Here is a 3,604-nt window from a genome sequence, read left to right on the forward strand (position 1 = left end):
TCGCCGGATCGAATCTCGCGCCATGCAACCCTTTTTTTTAGTATTTGTTTTTTGTAATTCAAATGTATATATATATACATTTGAATTACAAAAAACAAATATATATATATATATATATATATATATATATATATATATATATTCCCGGCAATCAGTTGCAACAATTATGCATATAATAAGTTGTTGAAAGTCGTTTGTCGTGGAAAAACTGGCGACTTCGAACATCATTATGTTTTCCGCAAACAAAGTTGTATTTCACAAATGATGTTAATTGTCTTCATAATGTTAACCACGTATAGTTAACGGGAGACGTAGAAACGATATTCCGAAACGAATACGTATAGCGTAAGTCAAACGTTCGAATTAGAACAGAAACCCCAAGAACACAAATTTGCTGTGGTAGGTATGAAATATAAACTCCGTTACCTGCTCGTTACACTTGAAGGACAGATGTTGAATGGGCCGAAACGAGCCGCCGCATAACAGCGTAGTTGCCCGCTAACTTCGAAAGAAGGTGGATGTGGTCCCTAGCGCAACTTATAACATCGTCGAAAATCAGTGCGGACGTGAGAGCGTTGGAACACCCTGTTAAACAAACGGAAAAATGGAGGCGGTACAATTGGAGAGCGATCCGCCTTCACCAACATGCATAAGCTATATATATATATATATATATATATATATATATATATATATATATATATATATATATATATAATTAGTTTTTGTAATTCAAAGTATATATATATCTAATTTGAATTACAAAAAACAAATACTAAAAAAAATTGCATGGCGCGAGATTCGATCCGGCGACTTTCGGATTACTAACCCGAGCGCTTACCGCTGCGCCACGATGCTGTAGAAAATTGTTAGTCGTAGAGAGTATTTCACCGTAACGGTTTCTTTTAACTGTCGATTTTCTCGACAACGGCTGAGAAGTGCATCTTGGTGCTTTGCCACTTTTATTATGCGCAGTATGAATCGAATCTGAATTTCACAATTGGCGGCCTCCCCTTGTCAGTTTTTTTTATCACAGAGGGCCACCAAACATGCTGAACCACCGTGCCGACATTCCAAGCCCTCCAAAAATTGACAATGTGTAATTAATTCCGGCCGTACTAATCTTCTCTGTATCGTTCCAATTTAAGTACATGTACTGCCGAAGCGAGTACTACCTTTGATACGACGGTCTAACGCTCTACCAATTTACCCACGGCTGCCACACATGTTGCTGACTCCCAGTTATACTTTCCATGTACGCCTTAGTTCTGATGTTATTTCTAATTAACGTTTACACCCGTTTTGCTGGACGATAGCACATAGTACGAACTAAATCGGTGTTCTGGTTGATACTCTATCGACGTACAACGCTTGATACAGATCTGAGTGTCTTACATCCGGAGGTATGGGTGTGGGCTACTGATGACTAGCGTATATATATAAGACGATACTTGAAGCAAAAAAAAAGACACCCAAAATCGGGCTCGTCTTATATGATAGATAAAAGAAAAATTTGAAAGTTATATAAATTAAAATCATTATAAAATAAAACACGCACTAATGCATTTAATTCTTAAATTTCCAGGTGCGTTATCACAGACGGCTAGCTTGTTGCTTTGTTGCTAGTGATGGGATAGGAGATTACAGCGTCATGTAGTCGTTCTTTCCCGAAGATGGAGCGATTCCCTTTGTCAGTAGCCACTTTAATGTGACGTGAAGTTAACCTATTACTGCTTCTTTCGTGCTAGCGCTTCCTGAGACCGCACCTGGGACTTTGTGTTATGGATTCAGTAGCCAGGTCTTCATCTGCTATATTACAGATTCTGACTTTGAGGATACTGTTTTAAAATGGTTTGAGGACAATTTAGGAAGTGATGTTGGATGAGATAGCGGCAACGATATAGAAAGTGAGCATAATCGGAATAGGAACAGCGCGAAAGTGAAGGCGTATTAGTTTCGCCACCTGCGAAATCCTTGAATGAAACAAGTGATCAAGACAGAACTGCAGACACTGAATGTTTAGCTAAAGATTCTGCTAGAAACATATCTAGTCGAAACAAATATCTCTGGTCGTCGAAGACTCTTCCGGCGATGGCGAATGACATTATTTTTCCGCAAGTTGGGGTGAATGCGTTTGTCCTTCAAAATTCCTACAAAGACGATAATCAGGTGAGCCGTTTTAACTTTTTGACGGAGCTTGCAAACTCGTTGTGACGCCACAGATAAAAGGCGAGTCAACAGCTATCACATAGCCCTCGAACTTCGTGTATTCATTTACGGTGTTTTGGGTATACCACAACCAGGAGTAGATGTCGCAGAACGACTGGAATAACGCAAAACATGTTCTAACTGAAACCCAAGAAAGAAGAGAAAGACGTCTTATATTTGTCATTGTTGCAAGAAGCCACAGATTTCTCTACATAAATTTCCAGCGAGTGCAAAGAAAGCCTCTGAGATGGAAATTAAAAACCTGAAAATTATTACCGAAATTTTCATTTTTTGAATTTTTATGGAAGGTTTTAATGTTTCTATTATAACGCGTATAGTAAACAAAAAAAATATAGCAAAAAGGAAAATTTTAGAGTGCAGAGTATTTGAGTTTACATAGCATTAACATTATCACGTAATATGTTCATTTTGTGCAGTTTTTTTGTTTAAAAGCGTCTTTTTCGTAAAAATAATCTTTAAAATTTAGTTGAATATAGTTTTGTGTGGTAATCTTTTACATGAAAAATTGAACTGTTTCACTGAAACTGCTGAATACAATTTTTATGGCTATTTGAACATAGCGGTCTGTCACACCGCACCTGGGACAGTGTGTGACAAAAAATGACCTGGGAAGCGAAGGGTTAAAACGCTGCAAAATTCTGACACTCTTCATCTAAGGAAAGCAACTCTTCGGTTTTATCCTCACTTTCGTTGTTGAGAAGCTCGTCATATGGGTCTCATTCTGCACATTGTGAATCGATTTCCGCTTCGTCTTCAGTATTCCATAACAAACCGTCCTCAGCGCCATCCATAGCATTGGAAATCCTACACTTCTTCAAAGACTTATCACTATTTCCACTTTCGCTTTTTCTCGTAATGTGATCACGAAATCACACAAAACATCAAGTGATGCTGCCCACATAGCTGTACGTTTCGTTACTATTTTTCGCAACTCATCGTCCGATTGTTCCGTTGTTCAGGCATATGACCTTTAAATTGTTTATTTAGAGAAACATCTAAAAAAAAAACATCATAACATCGAATTCAAACCACCCAGTATACGAGCAATCTTTGTATTGATTCGTGCTATGTAATTTTTGGTATTCTCAGTTAAGTGACTGCGAAATATCCCTCGCCAACAAACTTTGTAGGTTTCATAGAGCACTTGGTACCCTCTACACACATTTTCCGCGCACAATTTTACACCATCCTGGTCCCCTTTTCGTGAAAACGTACAAAAAGGCCTGGTGGAAGTTTTATTTTAGGAATGGTTTTCCGCTTGGAAATGAACATAGTCTTTAACTTTGTTTCATCTGCCATGCATGTTACTACTACAGTAAATCTGAACTTTAGGTGGCCTATACTTCTGATCTGAACAGTTTTTACGCCTTTTGTT

General features: G+C 38.0%; 1 pseudogene; it reads right to left on the reverse strand.

The window, feature by feature from the left end:
- Nucleotides 1-1,084: 1,084 nt before the first annotated feature.
- On the reverse strand, nucleotides 1,085-1,172 carry LOC126214213 (U6 spliceosomal RNA; annotated as a pseudogene).
- Between the last annotated feature and the right edge of the window lie 2,432 nt (nucleotides 1,173-3,604).

The sequence above is a fragment of the Schistocerca nitens genome, chromosome 11 (assembly GCF_023898315.1).
Source record: "Schistocerca nitens isolate TAMUIC-IGC-003100 chromosome 11, iqSchNite1.1, whole genome shotgun sequence".
Lineage (NCBI taxonomy): Eukaryota > Metazoa > Arthropoda > Insecta > Orthoptera > Acrididae > Schistocerca > Schistocerca nitens.